The sequence below is a fragment of the Ostrea edulis genome, chromosome 1 (genome assembly GCF_947568905.1).
Source record: "Ostrea edulis chromosome 1, xbOstEdul1.1, whole genome shotgun sequence".
NCBI lineage: Eukaryota > Metazoa > Mollusca > Bivalvia > Ostreida > Ostreidae > Ostrea > Ostrea edulis.
Genome location: NC_079164.1, coordinates 96,445,641 through 96,467,740, shown reverse-complemented (window position 1 = coordinate 96,467,740; position 22,100 = coordinate 96,445,641). Strand labels below are relative to the sequence as shown.

The 22,100-nt window shown below is 36.4% G+C and overlaps 1 protein-coding gene across 2 annotated transcripts in view; it reads left to right on the top strand.

Moving 5' to 3' along the window:
• The window catches only part of LOC125672314 (G-protein coupled receptor dmsr-1-like), a 103,424-nt gene that overhangs the window by 11,901 nt on the left and 69,423 nt on the right, over positions 1–22,100 (top strand). Inside the window, exon 1 of one of the 2 annotated variants that reach the window (XM_048908561.2) lies at positions 16,727–16,991. The exons of the other annotated variant lie outside the window; for it this stretch is intronic. The gene's annotated coding sequence lies outside the window, so the exon portion shown is untranslated. Of the gene's footprint in view, positions 1–16,726; positions 16,992–22,100 lie in introns of those variants that run through there. 2 annotated transcript variants of the gene reach the window in all.

Genomic DNA, 22,100 nt, shown 5'->3' with positions numbered 1-22,100 from the left:
ACTGAAATTATATTCAGTATTTATGACTCTAACCTCAAAGAATCGTAATTTGACATAATTATGATATATGCTGCATTTCAGCAAACCTTTTTTGATAAGATTTGTCCATGGTCTATCGTGTGTGTAAACGTTTCACACGATTCTCAGTAACTGCTGGGTTAGTTTCTAATACACGTAATTAAAGAATGCGCACTGTTGTAGAGAAGACGGAATACCAACAGCAGGACGGGTAGACAGGTCAAAAGGGGGCGACAGATCGACCAGTTTAGGAGGTGACAAGAAATGATTGATTGATTGATGGTTTCCGCCACACTCAACAATTTTTCAGTTATCTGGTGGCACCAAGATTTTTTTTTTTTTTAGGTTTGACGGGTCATCACGTTGATGGTCAATAAGTTCGATGTTGTACCTGAATTGTACTCGGGCGTACGGGAATATGCTTGTAGTTTATGATGAAAAGATTATGAATTTGACATATATGTGCAATTAGATTGATTAATACGCTAGGCAGATTAGATTATTTTGATTTAAGCATTTATCTTTCTGAATTAATGATTTGTTTGGTTTTCACATTTAGGTGCCAACTTCTGAATTACATATTAATTAATTGATTTGTTAGACCGTTCGTTGCACACTTATTTTGACTACAGATAACTCCGTTTACCTGATCAAAGTATAGGGCTCACGGCGGGTGTGACTGGTCGACAGGGGATGCTTACCCCTCCTAGGCACCCTACCTCACCTCTGGTGTGTTCGGGGGTCCGTGTTTGCCCAACCGTCTATTTTGTATTGCTTGTGGGATTTATGAGATTGACGACTGGTTGTTATCTTCACCTTTTTTTTTAGGAGTTATGAGATTGATCACTGTTCGTTATCTTCACCTTTTATAGGAGTTATGAGATTGATCACTGTTCGTTATCTTCACCTTTATAAGAGTTATGAGATTGATCACTGTTCGTTATCTTCACCTTTTATAGGAGTTATGAGATTGATCACAGGTTGTTATCTTCACCTTTCGTGGTAATATAGATTTTGGTATCTCTCAGGTTTTTAGCTCACCTGAGCTTTTCTGATCGCCTGTTGTCCGTCAGTCCGTCTGTCTGTACACTTTTTACATTTTCGACTTCTCCAGAACCACTGGGCCAATTTCAACCAAACTTGGCTAAAAGCATTCTTGGGTGAAGGGCTTTCACGTTTGTTCAAATGAAGGGCCATGTCCCTTTCAAAAGGGAGATATTCGCAAAAATAGGGTGGGGTCATTTAAAAAACCACTGGGCCAGAGAAGCTGAAATTTACATGAAGTCCAGGGGTCCGTGTTTGCCCAACTATCTATTTTGTATTGCTTATAGGAGTTATGAGATTGATCACTGTTCGTTATCATCACCTTGCATACAAATATATAGGAAAAATCTTTAAACATCTTCTCAAGAACCACTGAGCCAGAAAAGCTGAGATTTAAATGAAAGCTTCCTGACATAGTACAGATTCAAGATTGTTCAAATCATGGCCCCCGGGGGTTGGATGGGCCACAATAAGGATAAAAGTTTTACATACAAATATAGAGGGAAAATCTTTAAAAATCTTCTTCTCAAGAACCACTGAGCCAGAAAAGCTGAGATTAACAAGAAAGCTTCCTGACATAGTGCAGATTCAAGATGGTTCAAATCATGCCCCCCCCCCCCTCCCGGAGGTAAGATGAGGCGACAATAGCGATCAAAGTTTTGCATGCGAATATATAGGGAAATTTTTTAAATATGCGCCAAGGTGACTCGGGTGAGCGATGTGGCCCATGGGCCTCTTGTTTAAAAATATTTTTTCTTTTTTCCTGTCGATCTTTTTTTTTTTTTTTAAAAAAATATTTTCTGATGTACCTATCGACTTTATTTTAGATTATTTGGGTCTCGACTTGTCAACCCTTTTCAACATATGCACTATTTTTTCATAGTGTATTTATTTCATGCGAAAAGTTACATTGTAGGATCGTTATAAAAGGGGAATTATTTCGGTTAGAAGGAACTACTTATCCGTATACCCTAAATGAACCAAACTTTCATAAGCTTATATGTAGAAAAACTGCTTTAAAATTGTTCCTAGAACAGCAAGCATGTAAATTCAATTTAATTCCAATTATTTCTCCATGAGTAAGGACAGTGAGTATAAGTAGATTAAATGGTAGTGCAAGATAATAAAATGAGTGATTTCTTTATATTTCATCAATGAACAATTCGCATAAGATCATACTGTCAAGTTAAAGCAACAATTAATATATAAATTCAATGAGTTCAGATTGCACTATAATTAGGGGACGATTGTTTAGTGGGGTAAAACTTTTATTTTAAATCTGGTTTGCACACCTGGTACTTGTCGAATGGAAAACGAGACTACGGCCATCTGTGTTCATTTCTAGTAAAACGTGTAATCATTTGCTATTTCACACAATAATTTCTCATTAAGGTGATACATTATTATGAGTTGTTTTGATTACACAGCGTTCGCCCTGCATGCGGAAGGCCTGGGGCTCGAATCCCGGCCGTGACAGACCGAAGTCGTTAAAACATGTAGTGACAGTTCCATCGCCAAACGCTCGGCATCAGATGTGAATGTCACGGGTTCTCGGAGATGACCTTAAAAACGGATGACCCGTGTCACAGTAGGTGTGGCACGCTAAACTCTGCTAAAGAACCCTCACTGCTCAATGGCCGTAAGCGCCGAGCATAAGCCTAAATTTGAAGCTCTCCATCGGTCTTGATGACATCTCCATATAAGTGAAAAATTCTCGAGAGAGACGTTAAGCAAGATACAATCAATCGATTTCGAGCCTTAAGTGCTTCATTAAATTAGGTATATATACACCACAAATGCACTTCATCACTTTACTACAGTGATGCACTCTACTTTACAGCTAACAATTGTATTGCATTTACAAAAGAAGGTAAAACTCAGAATGATGCTCCCTTCCGGGTCAGGAATGAGTCACGATGGGATACATACTGTATACTTACTTTAAACATCTCAGGAAAACAAAAAAACTGCATTTTCAAAAAAATTAGGTATAAAAGCATGTTTTATTATTTCTCTATAAATACTCTAACATTTTGTATTGACTGTATATTGATGTACTAATTATAAAGTAAATCATGTAAATTTACCATATGGGATCAAAGTTTAGAGTGTTACATTAAACTCATGAAATGGTGAAGATAACGAACAGTGATCAATTAAAGGTGAAGATAACGACCAGTGATCAATTAAAGGTGAAAATAACGAACAGTGATCAATTAAAGGTGAAGATAACGAATGGTAATCAATTAAAGGTGAAGATAACGAACAGTGATCAATTAATCAAAGGTGACGATAGCGAACAGTGATCAATCCCATACATTGTAACTCCTTATCTGTAGATTTAATTTACTCCAGTGAGCACTGCAGCCCAGGTAACTATTGTTCCAAACTCACACTAAAAGTATCTTTTTACCTGACAATTGTGCCGATTTTCAAGTGAACTTTATCGTCAATTTTTCCATCATTTTCAGTCACATTAACTTTTCACATTTTCGAAGTCTCAATAAAGAACCACATGACCAATTTTAACCGAACATGAGATATTCTTGCTATTACCGTAAATAACATTGAAGTTAATTCAAATGAAGGACGATGTTCATTTTCGTCTCTCTTTTTTTTTTTTTTTTTTTTTTTTTTTTTGCAAATCGTTTTAAAATTGATATATCCATCCTTCATTAAAGCCTGACAGCTCAAATCCAGGGACACCAAGTTTGTTCAGATATTTTGTTTTCCTAAGTGTAATTGGATCTTTGGTAGCGAGGTAAATTTTTGCCAGACCACCGCCATTATTTTTCTTAATAAAAGAAATGAAGTCTTCATTACTCCGTAATCGTGAACGCCGCTTACCACCTGTCATCATTATCGATGTAGTCTAAATTTGGACTGGAATATCCAGCAATATAGATGACCACATTTATTATGTATTTTTATTCTCCACTTCAATACGCTGTAAAGCTGCCAACGCCGAGCAAAGGCCTCGATTTTACAGTGCTTTACCGGCAATAGTGACGTCTCCATACGAGTGAAAGATTCTCGAGAGGGATGTTTTAAACAATATACAATTAACCAATCAATCCACGCTCATTATAAACATTTCATGGTAAATTTTGAATTTACACTGGGTAGGTGTAAATTCAATATGATAGGTGATAAACAAATCGCCTATAAAATTCTTCCCACGTTTCCAAATTTGATAATTTTTATTTCGATAATACATTTAGTATACATAAGTATGACAAGTATACAAAATTGCACCGTTTTACTCGAGAAAACAAAAAAATGAAGTCGAATTCGTACACAAGTAATAGGTGTGACGCAGCCCGCCTTTTAAGATTTGACGTCACGAACGTTATCGGGTCTACAGGTCTTTGTCCTTCAAAATATTCCCCGTTCTCTTAGACACATCTCTGAAAGAGACACAGCGTTAAGAAAAACAATCATTGACGATTTTGTCATAAACTTTGATAGTGCTGTAGATTATGTAACGGATGTTATACATTATTGAGGAATTCATAAATAAGCATATTCTATTTTTTATCCCCCCCCCCCCCATTGGATTCCTTTTTCGCAAATATGAATTTTAAAATATTTCAAATTGCCGGTGAAGATATAGAATGATGAGACTCTAATATTTATAATAGTCATTTTAATTTGTCTAGTCATCACATGGTTTATAAAACTAAATTAATTTAATAATATACTTGTACATGTACCAGTTAATCTAGAAAACATATGCATGTAATAATACTGAACCAATATAAGCTAAATTATGCTGAGACAAAACGTGATGTAAAATACCCATCATAAAGAATAAAATTTACATGTAGTACAAACTACGGAAAGTAACAGATGTTGTCCACAATATGTACAGTCAGTAATATATATTGATCTGAACTGTTACAGAGTAAAAATGATTAGTGTTAATATCATCAAGTACTTTAAAACAGTAGATAAAATGCCAATTAACAGAGACATTACGAACCCATTTTCACAGGTCAAGAGTTATTGAATCGTTACCTCGTATCAACCCTTGATATCAGTAACCATTTCAAACATGGGTTCAACCTGAAGATGACACCACACCCTAAAATTAATTCAGCCAATGATATTCCTTGTTTCAAATGCAAGTTAACAGAAAGTTAAGAATGGTGTCTATTTACGAAAGATGTTCAGTGAAAAGCATCTAAAATGTTGTCTAATTTTTTCCAAGAAAATGGATTTCCGAAAATCAATTGACAGTATCTGTCTACAGGTATCTAGCCACAAGTTCTACATCATGTTGCCGTCACTATGCGTGTTTAATTTCGTTTTGGAACGACTTTGAAAACCGTTTTCTGATTGGATCCACGCTACAGACTGCAACACCAAATTCATGTAAATCTTATACGGTACCAATTTTGATGCACCAGATGCGCATTTCGACAAATAATGTCTCTTCAGTGATACTCAACCGAAATGTTTGAAATCCGAAATAACAATGAAGTTTTAGAGCTATTATAGGGAAAAACAGTGTGCCAAAAAAGTGGGATCAAATTCGTCTAAGGATAAGAGCTATGCGTGAGGGAGATAATCCTTAATTTTGAAATGAATTTCTAAATTTTATAACAGCAATTAAAAATACGTCCGTATTTTCAAGCTAGTAACGAAGTACTTAGCTACTGGGCTGTAGAGACCCTCGGGGACTAACAAGTCCACCAGCAGAGGCCTCGACCCAGGGGTCATGATGTAAAACTTATACGGTACCAATTTTGATGCACCAGATGCGCATTTCGACAAATAATGTCTCTTCAGTGATGCTCAACCGAAATGTTTGAAAATTTTTAGAGCTATTATAGGGAAAAACAGTGTGCCAAAAAAGTGGAGTCAAATTCGTCTAAGGATAAGAGCTATGCGTGAGGGAGATAAATTTTTAATAATTTCCTCCGTCTGGAACCCATGTTTCGAATGATGACTGATGTCAAGGGTTAGTGCTACGTGTAGGTAACGAATCAATAACCCTCGACTTGTGAAGATTGATTGATTGTATCTTGTTTAACGTTCCTCTCGAGAATTTTCCACTCATATGGAGACGTCACCATTGCCGGTGAAGGGCCGCAAAATTTAGGCCTTTGCTCGGGGCTTATGGCCTTTGAGAAGGGAGTGATCTTTATCGTGCCACACCTGCTGTGACACAGGGCCTCAGTTTTTGCGGTCTTATCTGAAGGACCGCCCCATTTAGTCGCCTTTTGCGACAAGCAAGGGGTACTGAGGACCTATTCTAACCCGGATCCCCGGGGGTGGGGTACTGAGGACCTATTCTAACTCGGATACCCACGACTTGTGAAGATGTTACGAACCGTAAATTCAAGAAAGGTAACAGATGTTTAAAAAGTGTTCAGTTTTATACAGGTTTCAAACATGGGCGATAAGCTTGTGTCCGTACACAATTATCGATCGCTTTGGTAGAACATCGATAACGCCGAGTAAATCATATCGGGTGATTTTCGGCAAAACCACCATGAAAATTAAATCATAAGTGACCAACATATATTTTTATGTATAAAACCCTAGTTTTAGACAAATCACCGGTTTTTTAACCTTTAAAAGGCAGGTCCCACAAAACGATAGCTGTTGGTACGATGTAAAACCTGCACTGCTATGACCGTAAGCGCATGAGCGAAATAGTGTTGTATGAGACGTAAAACAATGTTAAACATTGGTCTTCACTAACGTTTACAGTTTTCAAGCTTTTTTTATCAAATAAAGGTAGTGTACAGTACTTAATTTCTCACAAATAAATACATATTGCATGTTGGACTTAAGTTTCACAAATAAATACATACATATTGTATTGCATGTTGGACTGAAGTTTCACAAATAAATACATATTGCATGTTGAACTTTGTGGTATTTTGCTATGTACAGACTGTACGTATTTATAGAATTTAACATATTTGTTTTACCGCAAAAACTGTGAAAGTATGTTGCACATTACATTACACCAATACTACATTCATTCTACCTATATTTGTATGTTACACATTACATACACCAATAATACATTCATTCTACCTATATTTGTATGTTACACATTACATTACACCAATACTACATTCATTCTACCTATATTTGTATGTTACACATTACATACACCAATACTACATTCATTCTACCTATATTTGTATGTTACACATTACATTACACCAATACTACATTCATTCTACCTATATTTGAATAATGTTTTCCCCGCAGCTTGGTGTACGTTAAGTATTATACCGGTATTAAGTATACATGTATAACACATTTGTCTTAAGTCTACGTATCAACTTCTGTGTCCATTTTGTTCTATTTACCTATGCGTATAGACTTGATAGGTGTAAGTACATCTCTGATAGTGCAAACATCTGTGTGTGATATATAGGGTATAAGATACAAATGAAATCACGTGTTAGAACAACATACAGTGCTCAAAATTACGATGAAAAATTAAAGCATTCTAAACCTTTCGGATCGTTTAAAGAAAAAAGCTGTTTATTTTCTTCCACCTCTGCTTCGTACTTCGTTCTTATTGAACGTAGAATAGATGTTAACGGCAATTTAACAAGTCAACTTTATGACAAACAGGATGACGTCAGCTTCTCCTTCGTCAACTTCCCATATGTATGTTCCAATATTCCATTATCTCCTGCCTATGGTGTTTATGTCTTTAAACCGATTCGATACACAAAAGCTTGATCTCCGTATGATCAGTTTTTAAATCGAGATAGGCTACTGACAAAAAAGTTTATTGTTACAGGGGTTTCAACATTTTCGTTTAAAGTCAGTATTTTGAACGAAAATGACAAATTCCTTATGTATTCTTACAGTAAACACGCTGTCACTTTCTTGTACAGTTTGTGATTCGCTTAGTCGTAGCCGATCGGCTATTTTCATCAGGGGAAGTATTACAGTAGAACTTGCAGTTTTTGTTTGGTTTTTTTTTTTTTTTTGGAAATCGCGAAACCATTTAAGTACATAAATTGTACATGCACATATTAGAGTTATCCAAAAAGTACTTGGACAGTGGCGTTTTTGTCAATTTGAATAAGTTTAGATCTACATACTATATACCAATTAAATATTTTTGGTCTTAATAGGTCGCGGAGGGCGTAAACGGCCTAGGGTAAAACATGTAAAGTTTTACAATCAGTTGGTGATATTGTTCATAAAGCACGTCAAAACTACATAGACATTAACGGCAAACTGACAACTCAACTGTATGACAAACGGGATGATTTCAGCTTCTCCATCGTCAACTTCCCATATTTATGTAGCAATATTCCATTATCACCTGCATATGGTGTTTATATATCTCAACTGATTCGATATGCAAGAGCTTGTTCTGGGTATAGTCAGTTTTTAAATTGAGGTAAGCTATTGACAAACAAGTTGATGGTACAGGGATTTCAACAGTCTCGATTGAAGTCAGCATTTCGCAAATTCTATGGTCGCTATAACGATCTAGTTCATCAATACAACCTCGCATTGGGTCAAATGCTGTCTGACGTGTTTCATACCGATTGTTAAGCCGTTCTTGGCACACTGATTTTGACTGCGGATAACTCCGTTTACCTGATCAGGATATGGGGCTCACGGCGGGTGTGACCGGTCAACAGGGGATGCTTACTCCTCCTAGGCACCTGATCCCACCTCTGGTGTGTCCAGGGGTTTGTGTTTGCCCAACTATCTATTTTGTATTGCTTGTAGGAGTTATGAGATTGATCACTGTTCGTTATCTTCATCTTGCATTAAGATAACAAAAGCAACTGTTGCTATAAATATTAAGTTATTTGACGAATTAAGGAGGTATATATATAAAAAAAAAGAAATATATCTCTGAAAATGCCCACGCAAACGGAACAGTGGACAATAATAAAATTCTGTTTTGACCTGAGGAAAACTCTTGATAGAGACGAAAAAATAAGGGAAGTACCAGGAAATAATTGAAATTTACCCAGGTCGTTGATTTACAAGTGACATAAACAATTTACCGATGCTGTGTTCGATTTGGAAGATGCTGCAAGAAGACCACTAAAATATTAAGAAATCTCGTATTCAAGACGTTATTATGAGAGACGGATGCCTTACGGTGAGAGAAGTCGCGTCTGTTAGTGACATTAGCAAATCTTCGGTTTTCATTATTCCCACCGAGGACAGTGAATGGTATTCTGGTGTATCTGATTTATAGCTAAGAAGATGTGAAAAGTGTTTGTAGTATGCAGGTGACTAAGGATAAGAAATGATTGCAAAGTATAGATGAAAAATAAATAAGTGACCTTCGACTATTCGGAGAAACGTCAAATATGGCTTTACTTCCAGTGCGCCGTGCGACCTGTAAAGTAACATTATTTAAATCATTGTTCTGATATTTGTATATTTAAAGTTGTATATTTACATTATCATGGACTATATTAGACTGTTATTCCACACAACTACTGCAGTCGTTATTAGAAAGAGAAAAATAGCTTGTGTCCAGGAGCTCTTTGTACAACCCTCGTATGTTGATGGGATTGATATGAGAGAGATATACTTAATAAGTTCTCTTATTGACTGATATTATATTTACTATTTCTTACTTACTCTTCAATAAACAATGTTCGTGTTGTCTTTTATTCAGGGGGTGAGGCCAAGCTCAGAACATGGAGTCTGTGATGTATATATTTGGGACGTTTTCAGAGATATATTTCTTGCGGTGTTTTCTTGGTACATGCACCTCTTAATTCGACAAATAACTCCAGAAAATTACATCAGTTGTTTCTGTTACATATAATTAAGTTTAAATTCCATTTAGTATTAACCTGTTTTATGAAAAATACAATCAAATGAATGAAAAACCTTAATTACGAAGTTTGCAACTGTTTAGAACTGATTTTTTGTCACATGATTTTTAAAAATGAAAACATTCAAAACCAACTTCTTTGGACTTGTAAATTCGGAAGAAATGTTTTTGTATTCTGTATAAACCTTCTAAATTCACAAAAACAGCGCTGACCACGAACTTTGTTAGATATAGCCCATTTATGCCATTTGTTCATGTTTTTAAAAATCTTTTTACTCTGGAAATAGAAAGTTAAGTTGATACTGAAATCTTTCTCGTTCTGTCACATGGATAACAGCGAGTAATTCCGTAATGTTATATTCGTGTTGGAACGTTTGTCAATGGAAAAATCTTGGTACCAGTTGTGCAGATGTGTTACGGCGACGTCAGACATAAGTCACGTGACTCGAAACAATGGAGCCCTTACTTTCGATTTTGAACCAATCATATCATATCATATATATATATATATATATATATATATATATATATATATGTGTGTGTGTGTGTGTGTGTGGGTGTGTTCATTTAAGAGTTCATTGCTATTTCCGTGCTTAAACGTACGTTAAATAACTGTATCCTATTTCCATTCTCAATGACCGTGTAGCGTGTGACGGCGTGGCGAGAATTCCATCGTCATCTAAAGCAATTTTTTAGACTTGCCTAGATGGTGGAGCGGTCTAGTGCGCTGGCTACACGCTGCTAGGGGATTTGGTTCCGCAGGTCGTGAGTTCAACCCCGGGTAGGGGCGGAAGTGGGTATCCAAATAAAGTGGAATTTTCTGTGCTTTATATATATATATATATATATTATACGCTGCTCTCACTAGAAAATTGATAATCATTTTATACCTTCCTTTACATAGACTAAGTATAATGAATAGGAACCCATTTCACAAAACGTGCATAAATGCCAAAGATTATTAATAAGCTTGCAAACTTCAAATTTTCAGAAAAATCGCATGTATTCTATCATTTCATACCTTCCTTTACATAGACTAAGTATAAGGAATAGTAACGCATTTCACGAAAAAATACATCAACGCCAAAGATTATTATTAAGCTTGGAAACTTAAATTTCGTAGAAACATCGCATGTATTCTATGGTTGTAGCGTTTCTCTAACATGGCACAATGGTTACCTTCAGGCTTGGGTGTAATTTATTTACAGATATTTTGAAATCGTACATCTGGCTTAATATAAACTGAAAAAAGTCATATGTTGAAATCTTAAAATGATATAATCTATAAGATATTGATATTCATTAATCAGTAAAATTCATGCTGAGGTTTTATTGTAGTATGATATAATGTATTTATTTTAGAATGACTTTCACAAGCCAATAGTATAGTACAAAATCTTATTTTTATTATAAATCTCAGTAAACGGCCATGAAGCCTCGCAACGAACCCCATGGCGTAAAAATCGTTTCTCTGGTTTACAACAAAGAGTAGGCTCACTGGAATCCATCAGAGAAACTAGAAACCGATCATATTTATTTATTTACCCGCCGTAAAATGGCTGTAATATTGCCAAAACGGCGTTAAAACCAAATCAATCAATCTGGATTAATATATTGATTTAGATACCAATAAAAGCTATGCATGCTTATACTTTCTCTGGTTCGTCTGATGAAATAAAACAATCCCATGTCTGCATTTATTCCATGTCCTCAAAATACCTTCAATATGAAGAATGGATAGGTAATATTAGAGTTTCCTGCAATATTATACGGTAATTTATAATTCAATATTAATACATGCACACTGTAAAACTACGCCTCCAATTTACTAATTTGTACGTTCAATATTGTAAAATCAAACTTTACAAACTATCTGACGAAAAGTGTTTAGTAAAAACGCTCTTACAATGTCTAAGAAAGATTTCACACGCATGTTATGTAAAGGTTTACTTTACGTCCCCGCGAGAAAATTTTTCACTCGTAATATAAATGTCACTAACTGTAACACGGATTTAGACCTATGCTTAGCGCTCAGAGCTGTAGTCGTGACGGGATTTTAACGTGTTAACGCCTGCCGCGGCATGGGATCTCTGTTTTAATACGTCCGTCTTATACGGGACCTCTGTTTTGATACGCCCGTCTTTTACGGGATCTCTGTTTTGATACGCCCGTCTTTTACGGGACCTCTGTTTTAATACACCCGTCTTATACGGGACCTCGGTTTGAATACGCCCGTCTTATACGGGACCTCTGTTTTAATACGCCCGTCTTATACGGATCTCTGTTTTAATACGCCGGTCTTATACGGGACCTCTGTTTTAAAACGCCTGTCTTATACGGGACCTCTGTTTTAATCTGTTTCAGTTTTCATTCCTCTGCCACATATCAAGCTGAAAATTGTATAGTAGCTTCTTTGTGGGTCACTCTAGATCATGAATCAATTTTGATCCATTTCGACCTCTATTGCAGGAATTTTGCCCCTTTCATTAAATGTTATTTGGAGTGTACATAATTCGTCAGGCGAACCCCCCCCCCCCCCCCCCCACACACACACACACAGTTTTCAAGTGAGAACTTTTTTTATTTTGTAGAGTTTCTATGGGTATTGAAGGTATGTATGTGGCAAGGATATTAAGAAAAATGCAGGTTGCTGAAAATAGTCCGCTTTGAGGAAATAATACATGTATATTGAACAAACATTCTGAGAGTATTACACCAGCAATACATGTCCCCTACCGGCGCCCCCATGGAACGAATGTAACTAATATTCGAGAAAATGTACATTTGTTGTTTGAACTTGAACTGTGACCTGATACATTGGCACCAAGTAACTATGTTTACCAGTATCGAATTAGTTTAATGTTGTTGGGTTTTTTAAGGTTACCTGAGTAAACTCATGTTACCTATTGCAATTGGTTGTCGTCCTCCGTCGTGCGTTAACAATTGAACATTTTTAACTTCTTCTTAATAACTACCATTCCAATTCTTTTCATATTTGGTATGAAGCATCTTTGGAAAAAGGGGGACATAAATTGTAAATTTCAGGATTCCTGGGGCCCTAGGGGCGGGGCAAAAACTGCCCAAAATTGACAAATTTTCAAAAATCTTCTTCTCTAGAACCGCACACGTGTAAGAAAAACTAAATGCATAGTGATGTAGAGCAGGAAGGTCTCTACCAAAATTGTAAATTTCATGATCCCCGGGGTAGGGGTTCTGACCCCAGGGTGGGGCCAAACTTGGTATATAGTGTTTATGTGTAAAACACTTTAAAAATTATAATACAGTTTTAATGATATCATAGAATGTATCAGCCCTCATATATGCGATGTGGACTACCTGAGATAGCAGCATTGACATAGGACGGTACTGCCCTGAAGCTGGGTCTCACCCTGTTACCAATTTATCTAATTATTTCTCATTTCGTTGAAGAAAAAATACCACGATATTGTGTTCATAAATGTATCATGTAAAATCGCATTCACATTCTATGAAACATTTAAAAACTCTATCAACAATTTTAATCACAGTTTGGTTTTTCTCATCAACATCTTATTTTTTTAATCAAAAGTTTTACAATAAAAGTCTTCAAAATCATGCATCGTGTTGCTAAGCCAAGGGGAGTAACCCCCGTTGAGAAATAAAGAATTGATTAAGAAAATACGTCGTCCACAGGGCGACAGAGCTGGAAATTATGAGTTTATTGTCGTCTATGAAGAAGAGATGTCAGTATTTATAATAAAAACAAACAAACAAAAAATACAAAACAAATCCTTGTTTTCGTAAAATGGAAGGAAACGAAAGTTGTATATGGTTAGAAAATCAATACAGATGCAAGAAATTCCCGCCTAATGAGCTGAAGATGTACCTCAACAAATTATGTTTTTCACCTGTACGTAAATCAAACTGCCAGGAAAATAATGAACCCGATACTTTGCGAGGCTGATTCTCCAGACTTCTTCAAGGGAAATGCTATGATCCCAACATCATTTATTCGTGCATTTTTAATCAAGCAAGAGAAGTGCCGACATTCGAACGGACAGTATAAATTGCTAGAATCGGGAAACTTAAAACGGCAAGCAGAACCCGACTCAAGTCCAATTGACTCTTAGTTATACATGTACTCAGCATACAAAAGTGAAGATGACGAATAGTGATCAATCTCATAATTTCTATAAAGAATAAAAAGCTTAGAGAAGGGCAAACAGGAGTTTCCTGGACATGATACCAGCGAGATCGAGTGCTTAGAAGGGGTAAGAAAGAATTTCCTGTCGACCGGTTAAATCCGCCGTAAGTCCTACATCTTGATCAGGTAAACGGAATAATCCGTGGTCAAAATTAGAATGAAAAGAGCGGCCTTGCAAATTAGTATGAAACATATCAGCCAACATTCGACCTAATGACATGTTGTATTTGTCAATTAGATCGTTATAACGCCCATAGAATGCTGACTTTAAACGTGGCTGTTGAAACTTCTGTAACATCAACTTGTTTGTCAGTAGCTTGCCTTGATTTAAAAGAATGATCATACGCAGCATAAAAAAGTACAATTTTTTCATTCCAAATTATACATCAACAATAGTTCCAAAGTGAAGATAACAGTGATCAATCTCATAACTCCTATTAGAAATAAAAAAAAATAGAGAGTTGGGCAAACACGGACCCCTGGATATACCAGAGGTGGGATCAGGTGCCTAGGAGGAGTAACTATCCCCTGTCGAGTGGTCACACTCGCCGTGAGTCATATAATGTTGACCAGGTAAACGGAGTTATTCGTAGTCAAAATCAGTGTGCCAAGAACAGCCTAACAATCGGTATGAAACACATCAGACAGCATTTGACCCAATGATAGGTTGTATTGGCAAACTAGATCGTTATAACCGACCACAGAATTTGCGACGTGCTGACTTTAAACGAGACTGTTGAAACCCCAGCACCATCAACATATTTGTCAGTATCGTGCCTCGATTTAAAAACCGGCGGAGAAATAATTTGTCGCGACGGATCAGAAATGAAAGTGAAATGTACGTACAAAATGAATTCTTCAAAATACCCTTATGTATTTTCAAAAATAAAGTTTATTTCTTTTTTTAAAAAAAGTCATAGAATTTCAAATCACTCCATATAATTTTTGAAATACACATGTATTATTCAAGGACACTTTAAGTATAAAAATCTATATAAAGCATATTGCATGCGAGATGCCATCCCCAATCATCATTGACTAAGAGAAGGGATGGAGCTTACGGATCTGTGGTTCATCGTGTTTACATAGTTGATATAGCGCAGTTGTAGCGGGGATCGGTCCGGGTTTGGTCGTACAGAGCGAGAGTTAGTCAATTTCCTGGCCCAGTTTAATCAGTCTGGGTTTGGTTGTACAATAGTTAGTCAATTTCCTGGCCCAGTTTGATCAGTCTGGGTTTCGTTGTACAGGGCGAGAGTTAGTCAACAGTCTGACTCGGTTTGATCTGTGAGAGTGGGATACACGATCAAATGAAAACAAATAGATTAGCAATTGTAGGAAAAGAGTCGCCTGTCTGAAGTTGCGTGTAGCACTGGGGAAGCTACGCGACCCATGATCATGTAGTTAACCCAAAGGCTAGCGTTGGTAAGGAAACCATCATTCGTAACACTTAATGACCAATTTGAGAAAATGGCCAGAGATAATATCTTCTGTGTAAATTACAAATTTGTTAACAATTAAAATGTTGGGATCTTAGATATGACTTCTCCCTTGAGCTGTGTCCATAAAATTCTAGAAAAGCATTCGATAACAATTTACTTTAATTTATGTCTGTCCGACTGATCCTGTAATTAGCCCAGAGTGACAGTACAGGGTGTATGAAAGGGTTAGATAATTTTGTTACGAAATCTCAGTAGAAGATAAGTTTATATGTAGCAGTTCTGTTTCCACGGGATTAATTCCATTTTCAATGAAATTATCTGTCGTCTTTTAACTTTTCACATTTTCAACTTTTTCTCGAAAACTACTGGTCTATTTTCAACCAAACTTATCACAAAGTTCGCAAGAAGTTAGTTCAAATATAAGGCCATACACAATCAATCAAGGGGAAGTAACGTAGTGAAATATGTAAAGGTGATTACTTTTTTAAATCATTTTGTAAAGAGGCATATTTGAAAAAAAAAATATGACAAGGTTTAAAAGCTTTAGATTATAAGGGTCACCAATAGTAACATTAAAGTGAACTATATTGGTTAGTAAATTGCATGCATGCATTTACAACACGTAATCAATGTAAAAAAAAAAATCGTAAAAAATAATATGCAATTTTCTTCATATGCAGGATGTCATTTTTCTAACCATAAGAAAGAAGAAGATATGTGCTTAGTATTTCGTAAATTGCCATGCCCTGACGTTTTCTTAATTGAAATGGTCGATTGGCTTGTCTTGTATCCACCGACAGAAGTACTGACTGTTATTTCATAACAATAAAGATAGGTTACCATGTCTCCCCGGAGCCAAATAAAGCCTACATTCTCCTTCAAGAGATGGCATCTAAACCTTTTTGCCTTGCCTTATTTTTCACTTAAACTGTTGACTTGTCATCAACCACACAATAACGCTATTTCATTTATCAATGAAACACTCTCCGACGCCCAGTCTTATTATTTCATCCCAGGGTGCGTAAATCATCAGAAAACGTAATATTTTACCCCATATAGATGTTTTATCCTGATGGGGCGTTTTTCTGTAATAATGAAGTGCAATTCTATTAAACTACAAGTAGTATAAAATGATAATATGGGTCTTGATAGTGTACACGGAACAGTGCAGATTTAATGTTCTTGGATATTCCGCGACCATCGATTGGTACACATGGTGGCATGAATTGATAACTTTTGTCAGAAAACCCTCTCTCGTTGAAAAATCGAGTTACAATAGAGAGAGATTGAGCAATTAGGCGATAGATCGCCATTAAGGACGGAAGTGTGTAACAATTTAGACTCGATCCGATGGACAGGTAGAGAGGTAGCCATTTGTTTGAAGAACATCAGAAGAACCCAAAACAAAGGTAGACGCATTGGTGGACTATTGGGTCACCCTGGGACGATTGTTGTAACAAACGAATTTAGTTTATAAAATGGATATTCCCAAATAAAAAATCTGCCCAAGGTAAGCTTTTAAAATATTTTTATTCGATGTGCAATGAAAAAGTGGAACGTGTCAAACCCTTTGAGCCCCTTACCATATCTATGTTTTTATTTTGTCATGAGAGGGAGGAACCGAATGATCACTGGACTAATTAAGTAGAGGATGCTAGGGGTATTTCACCTCACCTACCTTGGGTCTGTAAAGGTACGGTACCCCCCCCCCCCATCATAGGTATGTAACGGCGCAGTATCCCCTATCCTAGTCTGTAACGGCGCAGTATCCCCTATACTAGTCTGTAACGGTGTATCCCCTATCCTAGTCTGTAACGGTATATCCCCTATCCTAGTCTGTAACGGTATATCCCCTATCCTAGTCTGTAACGGTATATCCCCTATCCTAGTCTGTAACGGTGTATCCCCTATCCTAGTCTGTAACGGTGTATCCCCTATCCTAGTCTGTAACGGTGTATCCCCTATCCTAGTCTGTAACGGTGTATCCCCTATCCTAGTCTGTAACGGTGTATCCCCTATCCTAGTCTGTAACGGCGCAGTATCCCCTATCCTAGTCTGTAACGGCGCAGTATCCCCTATCCTAGTCTGTAACGGTGTATCCCCTATCCTAGTCTGTAACGGTATATCCCCTATCCTAGTCTGTAACGGTGTATCCCCTATCCTAGTCTGTAACGGTATATCCCCTATCATAGTCTGTAACGGTGTATCCCCTATCATAGTCTGTAACGGTGTATCCCCTATCATAGTCTGTAACGGCGCAGTACCCCCACTCACCATAAGTCTTTGACGGCGCAGTACCCCATTCACCATAGGTCTGTAACGGTGCAGTACCCCTCCCGCCCACCCACCATAGGTCTGTCACGGTGCAGTACCCCTCCCGCCTATCCACCTAGGTCTGTCACGGTGCAGTACCCCCCACACCCACCATAGGTCTGTCACGGTGCAGTACCCCTCCCGCCCACCCACCTATGTCTGTCACGGTGCAGTACCCCCCACACCCACCATAGATCTGTCACGGTGCAGTACCCCTCCCGCCCACCCACTATAGGTCTGTCACGGCGCAGGGTGTGGTAAACGCCAGAACTAGGAGATTTTTATATATTATTTATTTACAAGTGTCAAATCAAATTCTTTTCTTCAATTCTAGGACGTTGAATAATCACAACTCTATGTAGAAAAAGTGTATATTAAACAAAAAGTGTATATTATTTGTATATGCATATCACTTGTATAAACAAAAAGTGTATATTATTTGTATGTGTATATCACTTGTATAAACAAAAAGTGTATACTACTTGTTTTTAGAAAAAGTGTATATTACTTGTTTATACAAATATATATATTACTTTTATATACAAATATATAATTATATTACTTATATATAGAAAAGTCGTATATTACTTAGAAAATGATATTAATTTTTAGGGCTTATTATGCGGTATAATCTGGTTTGGGTCAGTATACATTTTATAATTCGTGAAGTTTTCGTTTATGAAAATGTGAATGAATGTAAGTAAACATTTCTTGTGTCGCGCAAGGATTCACTTAGCAACTAGCCTACCACGAAGTGTCAAGCTGTGAAGGCAGCCATATTAGTTATTCATATTAGGCCTATAACCAGAGCATGTAATTTATAAATTTTAAAACGTAGCTATTGAATGTTGAAAATAAAGATGGGGTCTATCAATTACTTTTTAAATCTCACAAAACCACTTCTGAAATACTCGGAAATGCCATACCTGGAATGTTATATATATATATATAGAGAGAGAGAGAGAGAGAGAGAGAGAGAGAGAGAGAGAGAGAGAGAGAGAGAGAATATCCAGATTATAATTAATCTGTTTTCACTCCGTCTTAAATTTGCATAATATATATTTTCTCATGATGTAAATCTTGTACAGTATTAATTTAACAAAGAACAAGGTACGATTGTATACATAAAAAGGCCCAAAAATTTTCTCTCTATAAAATGCACCTGGAATTAACCTTAATCAGCGTTTTAACAAAATAAAATATATGCCAGGTATACTATGTCAACAAAATCAGAATGATACTCCTAAATGGATAGCATTATGACATCATGAACAAGACATTTCCCACCTTTTTCTCAAAATAAGCCTGGAAACTGTCAAATGTTATACAGATTATTGCTCAGGAAAAGATGTGCGCATTTGTCGAGCAAAATGAAAATGCTATATGTTGTGTATTATTTTAAGATGAAAAACATGCTTGAATATGAATTTGCTCGACGCATGCGCTGTATGTTTTCTGAAAGGAAAGCCACCTGAATTTGTGGATATTTTCATTGAAAATGACATTTTTGCAATTTCATGCCAACTTCAAGCTCTCGTCATATCACAAAAATCATTATGCTGATCAAATTGAGCGAATTTTGGGTTTCCTAATCTATTCCTTATTTGAATGTCATGGTTTGAGCTCCAAGTGAAATCGTCGATATTTCGGGCCAGATGACTTTAGAAACTGTACCTACTTCTTTATCCCATAGCGAAATTAAACCTGTATACACCATAATTTACTGTATTTTATTTGATTTGTTAATAACTATAATTTACTGTATTTTATTTGATTTGTTATTAACTATAATTTTAAAATGTACTTTGTATCGCTGCATTTCAAAAAAAGAAGTGGATATTCTTGCGACAGAGTACAAATATGGTTATAAATGAAGTCGGTGAAAAATGGCAACCATTGCAAAAATACAGACACGACCGAAAGAAATACCGGTACTTTATCAACAAAAAATGTTTTCAAACATAATTTCCCATGTCCAGAGTAGTCTGCCCTTTGACGTTGTGACCACGAAATCAATAGGGATTATTGACTTCTTAGGTAGAACCAGTGTATCAAGTTTGATGTCCGTCCAAGCAAATGGTTCTCACGATAACGAGCAGACAATATCTTCCTACGTCCAGTTTGACCTTGTAATCACAACACCTACTCCACAGGGGAAACCAGTGTATATCAAGTTTGATTTCTATCATGCAAAGGGTTCTCAAGATATCTGCCTATGTCTAGAGTAGACTGACCCTTTACCTTTGTGACCTCAAGATTAATTGGGGTCATCAATTCCTTAGGGCAAACTAGTGTATCAAGTAAGTTTGATGTCTGTCAAGCAGAGAGAGTGGACAACGCTTGGTTGACCGACCAATCAACAAGGGCAAACCAATATGTCCTCTTTTTTCAGGAGGTGCGTATTTGTATTCATGCGGTAGACTCGAATAAAGTGCAGAAAAATTGTTATTATTTAGGTTTAGTGAACGGTGATGTTGATGTACCTCTCGTGGTTAGATCAGGAGAACACACTGAAATATTCCCACAATCCGTTTTGTAGGCATTGGAAAAAAAATCAAACTTTGAGGGAAATATTCATAACCCTTGTGCAATTGTATGTACTGAATCCAGTAGGAGTAGGGATTGTCGCTTCATCAAATAGTGAAAACTTGAGGTATAACAACCTGTAATTTGTGAATTTGAAGAAAATGAGATTCCTGAAGATATGTACAACTTTAATAAGTGTGTGTATTCTATCGACCTGCATTGAGTGTTGAGTGAACAAACCACGTACCCAGAAAGCATAATTAATTTTACCAAAATATGACGTAGTTCAAACACTTGACAATATGTACAATCTGTTACATATAGGTATGACAACGAGTACTCGACTATCGATCGGTCCTACCGATCATCGACTAAATTTTTCATAGTCGAGTACTCGTTATTAATAGCTTTTTATAGTAAAAGTGTTCATAAATTCTAAACGCTTTAGGGTTTTTTTGTGAGTAAAAATCCTGAGAGGGTAAAATCAAACCACTTTTAATTCGTTCATGTTCAAATAAATTATTTGAATTTGGATGTCGGCCTGTAAACATGCCTCCAAAATCCTAAAAGATCTCATGATGGAAAAACGGTGAAATGTACTGATGACTTAGGTACACCTGTACCCTGTCAGTCCAGGTTGAGTACTCGACTAAAGCCTTCGAGTATTCGACTAGGCTATCCGAGTAAAATTGACATCCCTAGTTATATATACTACATAATATGAAAGTTTTAGTTTGAAATCTGCAGGATTAAGATGGACAAACTACGTACCCTATGAAGACAACGTTTCACGAATTTAGTACCAGGGGCATACATTAATTTATTGATTAAAATACAATGCCATTCTTTCAACTTAGTTCTGGCATTATGGTCCTTAGTTTACTTGTCCAGAAACTGAAGTTGATTTTTCTCATACAGCAAGTGGATTGAAAATAATATTTAATAAGTAGATGACGAAACATACACAAATATGGAGTATTTGTACAATATCAAACCAACGATATCACAACGATGAAAACATAAAATGTGAAAAAGTGGGTACCATATGTTTATGTACTTTCTGAATACCAGTAGCGATTCGTGTTTTAATTGAACTGCGTATTATAAATTTATATGATCCACGATATAATGTGGTACAGGTAACAAGTATCTAACTGTGTATACTTATTCTTTGGATACGGACCATTGTACTTGATTCGTGTTTCAATTAATGGCAAGTGATTAAACTGTTTGATAATTCTTTTGGTTGCCCGACCCACGCGTAAATAGATTCCCTTTGTGTTTATGGTTCTGTTAATGCAGTTTTCTAGTAGATGAAATATAAACAAGCGACCTTCGACTATTCGAAACCAAATTTATTATTTGAAAAATATCTTTAACGAAATCTCAATGTAGAGTTGAATGAGATTGCATTTTTCATGTAATCATTACATTTGTCACGTATTTATAATTCATTTAGTCAGTAACTTATAAAGGTCTAGGGATTTTTATCGTTGCGGGAAGAAACAAGAATAAAAGCCTTTTCGTAGGCACAGTATGTGCTCTAAACGTGGTAGTGTAATTGACATGCAATACAATGTACAACGAAAATGTTCACTCGATCTAGCGTAATTAGAACATAATCAAGTCCTCCATATAATTGCTCCGCTATTGGTATTGATCGATTTCAAGTGCCAATCCGATTAGCTTTTTATATGCCCGGGACTTCCCGGGAGCTCAATTAGATGTTCAAGGAACGACTGTTTTGATTCCCGAACTGCAAATTAATTTCTCTTTCGGT